Consider the following 10,896-nt stretch of genomic DNA (forward strand, 5'->3'; position numbering starts at 1 on the left):
TTGGAAAATAATTTGAGACAATGCAAATGATTTTGAAAAAAAATTCCAGTCCTGGTGGTAATTAGTAAACTTTACCTATAACCCCAATACCAACACAGTTACAGCTTTTGTGTTAACCATATGTAATGCCTCTGTACACTCGATATTTCCTATCATTGCATTAGGACTGAATCATGATGGAGCTATTCTCTATGCTTTTGAGCACAGAGAATGGGCCCGTCAAAATGGCGAGAGATGGCAAACTGTCAATTTAGACTCATGTATTGTTCGGGAACAGCAAGGTTTCATCTGTGAGAGTAATGCAATCATAGCTCAAGACATTTGTCTGGACACTGAACAAAATATCTGCCACTTTAAAATTCACCCTAACCAAACTTCTGAAGTAGTGCTAATATGTATAGGCAATGGGTGTGTATGCTTTAGAACTGCTTGTAATGTAGTGTTTGTAGAAGAAATAGTAGTGAATCTTAAGAATCACTCAAATTTTTGTATTTGTAACTTTACCACAACTACAAGATGTGACTTTTCTTACTCAGCCCCAGTTACCTTTTATCACCTTTTACAATCTGATTATACAGTGATGCACAAATTATTGCCTCCCCCTATTGGGATGAATCTTACTTTGGTGAAGCAATTGTTGCTTCATCAGGATTTAATTGAGATTTTGAAAAAGATCAAGAAAAACAGACAGAAAGCCCTGGTAACTATTCATTACAAAGTGAGAAAAATACATCATGTCATGGAAAGGGTAAGAAAAGATGCTGAACACAGGTGGTGGGATACCCTTTTTGGGTAGTCACCTACTGCCACAGGTATCCTGAGCAAAGTGTGTTATCCCATTGTTGTTTTTTTTTTGATTTTGGTTTTGATTGGTTTTGTCTTATCAGTCATTTTATACATCCTAAATTGAAAAATGATGAAAAAGTTGACACACTTGGCATTTCTAATGGAAGCACACAGTTTAATCAATACCCCTTTTGCAAAAGACCCTCCCAAAGTTATTGACACGAGATGTACTACCCTAACAGTAAAAATTAGGCCTCCAACAGCAGATTAATTTGAAAATGTTAATTGCTTGTTTTGATTATTGTTATTTGTTTTAATTATGTTATATTGTAATCAAAATTAAGCTTTTGTTTGAAAATTGTTATAACTTTAAGAAATTTTATGATTTGTTCTAATTATTTTGATGAAATTGTTTTAATCAATATTGATTGATTTTGTTTTGTTTCTATTTCCTTTTCCTATTTCTCTCTCTCTCTCTCTCTCTCCCTCTCTCTCTCTTTCACACACACTCTCTACTGTCCCTGTTTTTTCCGGGATATGCTACTGACATGGACGAGTCCTGAAGACTTCGCAAGACTACGGAACCCTGCAGAAGGAGCTCTCTTGACGACAATCGTGAGTCACGGGGTGGTGTAAGAGACGGTCCGAAGATCCCTCATCTGCCTCACGACCATCGTCAAGGACAGAGACTGAAACCCCTAAAAGGGACTTTAAAATCTCAATACAGGAGTTCTGGCCTGGCTGAGGTGGGATGTTGGCCAAGTGCTGCCTGCAGGTGTGTTCGATGGAAAAACCCAGCACCCATATCGGAACATCAGAACCTGAGCAGAAACAATGGGCAAGTCACGGTGAAGTGACTGCGCCTGCTGACTTGTACTGGTTGACACTGTACCTGCTGACGACCGACTTGTTCTGGGTTCTCTAAATGAACACATTGCAATAATTTCCCCCACCTGTTTGGCCAACTGCCTGTCGCTTCGGAGAGGACTATAAAAACCCTGGAGACCCCCGCTCACTTTTGTGATCACCCCACTGGAGAAACTCGCGTCTATAGGCATCTTCAAAAGCCTCGAGGACTCGACCCTCCATGTTGGTAGCTATAATCCCCTTCCCCTCTTTTCTGTTTTTCTAACTATTCTCTTTTTCTCTCCCTACTATCGCATTTGTTGGCACTAAATAAAGGTGCATTTGTGATTGAGTAAACTGAGTTTGTCCCCCGCTGTGTCTTTTGCGCTCTGAGATCCCTAAAACGAACCATCACGAACCCCGCTTGTGTGAGCGGATCGTGACAGATTTTTATCCCGGTAGGAATGCTTGGCTCCTCCCCTTGGGTGGAACACCTCACAATGGGATGATGTAATTTTATCAGTCATGCAGTGAGACTCAATGGCCCATTAACAGAAGATATCCCCCTGCAGGGAGGATGGGTCCTGGAAGAGATAAAGAACACTGCCCCACCTGGTCTTAACAGCTGGCCCATTAACAGAAGATAGCCCCCTCCTCCCCATCAGTTATGAGGAATGGAAGAGATAAAGAAACAGCGCCCCACCTGTTTTTAGCAGATGGTAATAGAATACATACTTTTGGTTACATCTTGCATTGCAACCTAAGACAGCAAGAAACTTTTTTTTTTTTTTTTTAATTATTAAACATATTTGTGTCCTAAAATCATTGGTGGCTTCTCTGCAGTGCGTTCAGAGACAGCTTCCAGCTCGGGAAATCCCCAAGTCCTATGGCTAGGAAAGGCTGAGGTGGGACAGGCTGTGTCTGCCAGGCATGCCTTGCTCCTGACCCTTTCCCTTGCCATCTGTTGGGGGCCACCCTGGAGATGAAGCCGATGGCATAGCTGTCACACCTTGGAACAAGGTGAACTCCTCAGTGTTTGCTGTCCTAAATCCAATTACTGCTCATCTCATTCATGTGGCTGCAGAGTTTGGGATAACTGGAGGTGGGCGGTTGGCTTTCCCCTCGAAGCTTTTTCCTTATAAATTCCCTTGTAAAAGGTCATTCACAGGAGGCAGGAGGGTTCACAACCACATTGATTCAGCTTTTTAATCTAATGAAATGCAGGTAAAGCTTTGTGAGCCTGCGGTGAGTTGTAAAGGGTTTCTTTCATCTTGCTTTTTAGTACTGACATGATTTCAAATCTTCCCAGTGTCTGCAGTTCAGCTTGTGTGAAGTCACATCCCTGTTGCAGCCCACGGTTTTTATCTCCAGGTACAAGGGGTGTCTTTTGGGAAAGAAGGGAGCATGGAATAGTCCCTGCTCTGGTGCCTGCTCCCTGTAGGAACATCTCTGCCTGAGAACACAGCTGAGGACTGGACTGGTGCTGGGGAACTGAGTCCTGGGCACATCTCCTTTAATTGCCCACTCCCAGTGCTCCAGTTTGTTTATAATATTATCTGTTTCACAGGCTGTTCCAGAGCCCATGGGGCAATGTTTGTTACTCTCTCCTAAAGCTGCCAACATTTAGAGAGCAAGCATGAGTGTGGGTTTGCTCATGCTTTTATAAACTTTTAGGGAGGAAATTCACAGGTGTTGAGTCAGTTGTTGCTCCCTCAGCTGCTCTCCTATGGTTTCACCCCTCTGCCATGGGCAAGGGATACTTTTCACCAGACCAAGCCCCATCCAACCTGGCCTTGGACACTTGCAGGGATCCAGGGACAGCCACAGCTTCTCTGGGCACCCTGTGCCAGTCACCAAAGAAGATTTTCAGTGCAATGCAAATAATAAATATGCCAAGTGGAGAAAGGCATTACAGCCCTCCAAGTAGGGAAAGGGCATCACAGCCCTCCAGCACAGCAATCCCCTTAGTCTGTGGGTTTGCTTCTGGCTTTGGTTGTTTCTAGCACCCCGTTTTTGGCTGCCCCTCACACCATCAGCATAGCTGGGTTCTGAAGAGAGGTTGTGTGTTCCCCGTGAACTTGTCCTTAAAACTCCAGTCAGGGCCTCTTGGTGAGCCCCCGTGGTGCTCACTGTGCCAGGTGGGCAGTTTTTCTGCTAGAAATGCCCAGCAGTTACCAACACAATGCCAATCTGAATACAAACCTTTTTTAGGACTTCTGTTAAGTGCTGGCAAACAACAGAGTGGCTGCCAATTACTGCTATTGAAATTCACTTTCGCATTTCCCTCTGCTGGAGCAATTTACTGTAGGTTTCTTTAAAAACTGTTTTTATTTTCGCAATAGAAAATTCCCTGAGGAAATCTCCCTGGTAACCAGAGATTATGTCAGGGGTCCTATAAAAATGCGCTGCTGATTTTCATGGACTCTTGGAAGAGAAAATAATCTTACGAGTAAAAATTCCTCATCAGTCAGTATCTTGCAACTGTTTTGGTCCAGGTGCTGAACTGAAGGGCCATTTTGCTCCAAAAGTAGGATTTTAAGGGTGGAACAGCATGAAGAAATGATGCTGCTCTGACAGGCCAAAGGTACTGGTAAAAAGGATTGGAGGAGTTTAATTTGATGCTTAAACACCGATAGATTAAAAGGGAAATAACTGCTGGCTCTCAGTCAAAAAGACAAATCTCCAAGTGCCTCTATTAAGGTGGAATGGATGGGTTTGCAGGTTCCAACCCTGAAAGCAACGTGAGCAAGGAATTTAAAAATGGTCTGATTTACAGAGGGTGTGGCTCATGCTGGATCCCTGTTGGGAGCACCAACTGCTCCTCTCCATCCCACACCAGTGGCTGCATGACAAACAGGTTTTGGTCTCACCTTCATTTTGGCACTAGGCACTGCCCTAGAATCTGTCTCTAGGAGTTTTCCCATAAAGCAGGGCAGCTGTTAGTCTGTCTGAAAGTGTGCTGTAATTTCCTGCTGAAACAAAGTGTTCCCAGGATGGATAGCAGTGCAGAGAGAACTCTGGCTGCTTTAGGGCATGCAACTGGAATGGGAATGGGGAAGAGGAGCTGGTACCCCAGGGCAGGTTTGGCACCACCACCTCCTCTCAGGTCTCCATGAGCTCCTTTCTTCTACTCCTTCCTTTAGAACTTCCTCCTGTTCTCCTGCTTATCCAGAGAGGTTGTTGGGGCTTTTTAATATGTTCCCTGCTGGGAATATAGATCTGATGGCAGCAGTACCCAAAGGATCTGGAAGGGAGCTGGAGAGGGAATTTGGTCAAGAGCCTGGAGTGCCAGGACAAGGGGGAATTTCTCCCTACTGCCAGAGGGCAGGGTTAGATGGAATATTGGGGAGAAATTTTTCCCTGTGAGGGTGCTGAGGCCCTGGCACAAGTTCCCAGAGAAACTGTGGCTGCTCCTGAATCCCTGGAAGTGTCCAAGGCCAGGTTGGATGGGGTTTGGAGCAACTTGGAAGAGTGGAGGGGGTAGAACTGGATGAGCTTTGAGTTATCTTTCAAACAACAGCAGTTTGGGATTCTGTCAAAGCTCCTTCCTCCAACAATGGCTCAGCTGCTGGCAGTTGTTACTTGGGAACATTTGGTTGTCAGGAATCTTGTCTTAGCTGAAAGTTACACAAAAGTGCCTCTTTGCACTTGCAGAGCCACTCCTCGTCCTGACGACAGATTATTTTCTGCTTCCTGACTTCGTGCTTTGGTGAGAAAAGAACATCAAACACATGCATTCTGTGGCAATTGTTGGTTCCAAAACACCCTGTCAGGACAACTGACCCCTTCATTGCCCCAAACTTGGGTGAATTTTGGAGGAGGACAGAGTTGGGTGTTTAGGTGTGAGTGTTTGGTCTTTGTTCTCCTGGAAACAGCCATAGAGAGAAGCTGAGAATCCAGCATGGGGGAGCAGAACTCTCCACAGGTGTTGACAGGCTGTTAGCTCAGCCCCAAATACTGCCAGTCCATCCCTCTGTGCTTTTGGCCTCTGGTTTCAGAACCCTGGGATCATTCAGGTTGGCAGGTAACTGACTGAGCACCCCCCTGCACTGGTGCTGCAGGATGCTCTGGTGGATGGGGCTGTGGTGCTTGTGGGACTGGGGTCTATCATCCCTGGGGAGCACTCAGTGGGTGGGAGTGTCCACCCAGGAGCACAGAAATGCCCCAAACCAGTGCAGCTTGAGCTGCAGGGGATAAACACCACACACACACACACAACCCCCCAAAGAACTAGTTTATATCTCACCACATGAGAAATGCCATTTGCCACACAGCAGAGCAGCTTAAGCCTCTCTGCTTAAAAGTGGATGAAATGAGAACACCTCCCTCACATGTTCTTTCAGTAAAATTAAAAATTAAAGTGGTTTGAAGATGCTGTGACAACAAGGCTTAACACTCTAGGTGCTGCTCATGGTTTTCTATTTTGATCTGGTTGGGGTTTTGGTTTTCTTTTTTCCCCTTCTGCTTTGCTCTTTCATTGAACGGTTGTCTGAAGTCAGTGCTGTCAGTGGAACATTTTTGGTTGGTCAGACCAGCTTTAAAAGCAGCTTTGGGCTACAGCATCTTTCTAAGCAGCCTGTCATAGCTTTGGCTAGGGAGTGGGAAACCTCTGATAGTGTGAGAAATGTTCTCTATGCCCCAACAAGGAATGCTGGCTGGGGATTTACCAGGAAATAGCTACCAGGGAAATTTTTCCTTCATTTCCCTGCCTTTTGCTGGTATCAGGTAAGACTCAAGGCATCACCTCTGTTTTTTCCCTTGAGAAGTTTGCTGTCAGGCTGTATCTGATACAGGCCCACTCTGCCTTCCTGCACAGGCATTGTGCCTATCCTGACCCTACGTGCCTTGGCTTTGTGTTAAAATGCAGAGATGGAGCAGTTCAAAGAAACTTTGCTGACATGTCATGTTTGAGCAGAGGTGTCTCTGCTCAGGCCCATGTCACAGAACCGTGGGATCCTTTCTGCCCAGGTCCACATCACGGAACCACAGACTCATTAAGGCTGAGCTCTGACAAAACTCTCAGTGGGCACTCCTGAGGTGAACAAACAGAAAACTCTGCTGCATTTACCCTTTGCCAGGAGGTAGCAGGGCAGCCTCTCCTCTCACTTGCTTTGCTCTGCCCACAAGCTTCTCCAGCCCTCTGAAACATGAGATTTATTTTAAGTAACTCACAGAAGCTCTTTAAAGTGTTCCATGCCTTGTTCCCTTGCAAGGAACAAGCACTCCTGATGCCTCAATTATTCGCCTTGCCAGACTCTGGAGTGACCCAGCTTGTTCCGTTTCCAAATTCCAGGCTGCCTCCTTTCCCTTCCTACCTCCTTCCCCATCACTTGTATTTTCCTGCACTTAGAATAATGGCTGGTACATGCAGTGAAATCAAGTTGGATTGCAGTGGAAGCAAGTTGGATTACAGTGGAAGCGAGTTGGATTACAGTGATTTGGAGTTGGAGGGCTTTTGGACACACTCTCCAATTGTTTTGTTTGTGAGGAGGGAACAAACCCTACTGTTCAAACACAGTGGTGGGAGCAAGGGCTGGTGTGCTGGCAAAGCAGAGCTCCATGGAAGCAGCCCTGGAAAGCAATCCATTACCCTGGCTCTCAGGGATTTCTGCATTAATGGGCAGCACTGGAGCCATGACTCACTGGACCACCACTACTGTTGTCTAAAAATACCTCGGGAGAATGTTTCTGATGGATATTGCAAATGAGTCACTCTTCCCAAGAAAAGGGCTTAAGGAAAAGTTTGTGTGCTGATGGAAATGACTCTCATCTCCAGGGCAAGGGTTTTCAGGGAGCATTCAGAACTTGGTCATCCCACTGCATCCATCCATCCATCCATCCCAGCTGGTCCAGGCTGGCTGTTACCCCGTGGCCTCTGTCCTAGGAGAAAGAGAACCTAATTAACATTGAAGGTGAAGGGATCAATAACCAGTAGGAAATCAAATACTAAGAACTGTGTAACTTGGGATCAGTGAACATTGAACTAATGAATTTCTCTGGGTTTTGACTGTGTAAGTATGGGAAAGATCTAGCAAAAATTTCTGTGTGATGGAATGATTTTCTCTGCACAGCTCAAGCAATGTGTGGATGAAATGATTCCTGTTGCACATCCTGGCCAGAAAAATATCCTGGCCAGAATAAAGTAATGCCTTAATTCTCTAAAACTGAAAATTGTTGGAGAGTTTTTGGTTTTGGTGCAGTTTCGGTGACATCCTTGGAGCAGGGCCAGGAACAAACCTGGACCAGTAGAGGGATGTTCCTTGCAGTCTTAGCCTCTCCCACAGGCTTTTTCCTGAGGGGTTTCCAGTGCATCTGATGCCTTTCAGTGTGGGCAGCTTGGAGATCCTGCTGCTCTCCAAGACAGAGGGTCCCAGATTTTGAACTCTAGGAGCTCATATTGCTGCCCAGCTGTGTGGCCACCATGGCCAAATGGAGGTTTAAAATGGAGGTTTAAACCCTGCTTGTACAGATGAAAACCCAGAGCGTCCAGTGGTCCCAAGGGAGATTCCTCCCCAGTGCCATAAGAGGCTATGGGTAAATTGCTCAATTTCCTAAAGCTCTCCCACAGACTGTCAGGAGCAGCTTTAGAGGCAGGCAGGGAAATAACTGCTCAATTCAGGCAGCCCCATTTCCTCCTGTTGCACTGCTCCTCCTGCCCATGAGCCCACTGCCTGAAAATCTGCACTTGGAGTGTTAAAATCTGCACTTGGGGTGCTAAAATCTGCTCTTGGAGCATTAGCCACAGCTTTGGAAAGGGCAGTTTTCCTGTGCCTCTGTTTACAGGGACTTGTTGGAGCCCGGTGCTCAGCTTGGACAGTTCTGGGGCTCTAAGTGCAATTTATCGTGTTGTTTGGTCACTTTCTGACAATACTCTGCTCCTTGGAGATTACATTTCTTTTCAAAATAGCTCCAAAATGAAACACTGCTGTTTTCTATGAGTTTTTATTCTGGATAGGAAAAGAATGGGATGGGTTGGGATCTTGCCTGAGGCAGTTTGTTAAGCACAAGGAGAAGGCTTATAAACAAAAGGACAGTGAGGGGCTGAAATAAGGCTTGGGGCAGATTTAAGAGCAAATTCTGTAATTTTTTCCAAACATTAGGAGACCTTCTCCATCTCTACGGCTACTTGAAAGGAGACTGTGAACCCAGGTGGAGCTCAGCCTCTTCTCCTGGGTAACAAGTGGCAGGAAAAGAGGAAATGCCCTCAAGTTGTGTCAAGCCCTCAGACACTGCCTGGAGAGATCATGAGGGGTAAAATGAGGGGCCAGCACACACAAATATGGCAACTGTGCAGAAGTCCTCTAGTGTGGCTGGCTGGCTTGCAGCAGAGCTAACACATGGATCTCTTCACTTATTTAGGCTGCTCCCTGTGCTCACAAGAACTGGAAATGTTGTTTGTTCCTTGTGGCAGGGTACAAACATTCATCCTCTCCTTCCTGACCCCGTTGCTTTGATCCGTGTGCTTTTTCAGCCGTGCCTACTGGCCATGGAAAAACATATCAGCATGATCTGATCTGTTTTTCCTTTACAAACAAGTGCGTTTACTCTTGGGAAGCACGACAAGGAAGTGGGATCGTGGAGCTGCAGGGCAAACCAGCGCATCCCTGACAAGGCTTCAGGTGTGTTGGCTATTGCAGGCAGCAGAGATTACGGGTCAAGGTATTTTTGCTTCTTTGAAAGATTTGCTGTTTCTTCTTTGGTGCTAAACAGGTTTTGCCACAAGAAAAAAGCCGTAAGGTGTGTAGTGACTCTGCGCTTTCTGGGCAGCGGGCTGTTTTGCTTCAGCAGAGAAGATTAAGAGGAAAAGAGAAACTTAGGAAATTTTATCAGCATAATTCCTGGGGCCAGCCTGTAAGTGAGCAGGGATCGCTCCTTTTCTGGATCCATTCTGTTGCTTTTGAGTACTTATGGCCGTCCCTTCCCTCCATCTGAATCTTGTGGAACATGAGGAATGAGCCCTGCTTTGTGAATCTCGCAGCCCTCAAGGCAGCCCCAGGATCTGGGGGCCTTGAGTCATAATTTCTGCATAGCTGGAGCTGGCAGCTCAGCATTTAATAGCTGTGTGCCTGAAGGAGTGACTATAAAAAGTCATGTTTAGATTTCTGCAGCATTCATCATTTATTTGAGAAAATACAGCACCATGCATGTGCATGCATAGGCAGACCCAAATATGGTAACTACTCCATCATCTCTGCCCCAGGCAAAGGAATGATCCGGGTTCCAATGCCTTCTTCTCACCCTGACCCACACCTGACACCAGCCATACATCCATTAAGGCTGTTCATCAGTCACCATTAACTACTGAACTCATGGAAAAGCAGGCCCAGCAATTAGAAGTTTAATGCCTGGAGCTTGGGAATATTTTCTTGTTTTGTTTTTATTTTGTTTTTCTTGTCTGTATAAGTGGATTGCTTAAACTGAATTTAACAGACATGGGGTCAGTTCTCTCTGATTGAAAGCTGTGATAATATTATTTAAGTTTGAAAATGACTGGAAGTAAATCAAATTTAGGTCATTTTGCTTCTGAATAAGAACTTGCATTGAGGGATTGAATGCATTTTAACTAATCCACTTAAAGTCAAGCAGTGACTTAATTTAGATTATTTTTCCTGAGCTGTCTGTCTAGTTAAGACCTTGCACTGCTTTCCAACCCACCCTGCTTCACTCAGGTGGACAGTGTGCCACCAGAAGAATTAAATCCACATACACGAATCACAGTGCTGGGTTCCAAAGTGTGAAATTAAATACAAAACATGTATTTGGGAACATGAAATCATGGTCTGGATGAGGTTTTATTTCTCTCCTTTCTAAACAGCCAGTAGAAATACAGCACATGTCTATTTGGGGAAAAAATGCAGTACATAGGACAAGAATTTGACGCAAGTCCAGAGTATCTTTGCTGTCCCTAAGGCAGCATGGAGTGCAGCAGCTAGGTAAAGGTCTCAGGTGATTTCATGGTCCCATCTGCCTTCAAAATAATTCTTTATCTGTTTTTTTACAGAATACAGTATCCTGATGAGTGTCAGCTTTTTGTACATGGTGTTTGCATGGCAGGCTGTTCCAGGTCACCCTGAAGAACTGGGGCTAATTTGTCACTGAAACAAATGAGAGCACAGGTGAGTGATGTGGCTGCCTTTCTTCTTGGTGGGATTGCTCATTCAGGAGATGGTGAAAATCTTGCCCTTCAGGTAAGCAGAAGTTTTGTTTACTAGTGCAAGCAAGTGAGATCCTGAATGCTTAATTAGGAGTTCAGCTCACTACAAA

Source organism: Chamaea fasciata, unplaced genomic scaffold (assembly GCF_029207755.1).
Source record: "Chamaea fasciata isolate MVZ Bird 193981 ecotype frontalis unplaced genomic scaffold, bChaFas1.0.hap1 SCAF_3, whole genome shotgun sequence".
Lineage (NCBI taxonomy): Eukaryota > Metazoa > Chordata > Aves > Passeriformes > Sylviidae > Chamaea > Chamaea fasciata.